Genomic DNA, 280 nt, shown 5'->3' on the forward strand with positions numbered 1-280 from the left:
GGGAGGGCGCGCTGGGGACCCGGGGGTCCACAAACAGCCCCCCGTCCCGGTCCCCTGCCCCTGCGGAAGGGCGGTGGAAGGGCGCCCGCGGCTGCGCTGCCCTCCGCGGTGCGCGGCTCCGGGGCCCGGCGGAGGGGCGGGGAGGGCAGGGGCGGGGAGGGGCCGGGCGGTACCGCCGGCTCTGCCCCCTCTCCGCCGCCGGGGCTCGGGGAGCGCAGCCGCCCCTCGCCGCGCCCCCGCTCCCCGCCCCGGCAGCCAGAGCTCGGCACAAGCCGCGGGA

This window comes from Falco rusticolus, chromosome 20 (genome assembly GCF_015220075.1).
Source record: "Falco rusticolus isolate bFalRus1 chromosome 20, bFalRus1.pri, whole genome shotgun sequence".
Lineage (NCBI taxonomy): Eukaryota > Metazoa > Chordata > Aves > Falconiformes > Falconidae > Falco > Falco rusticolus.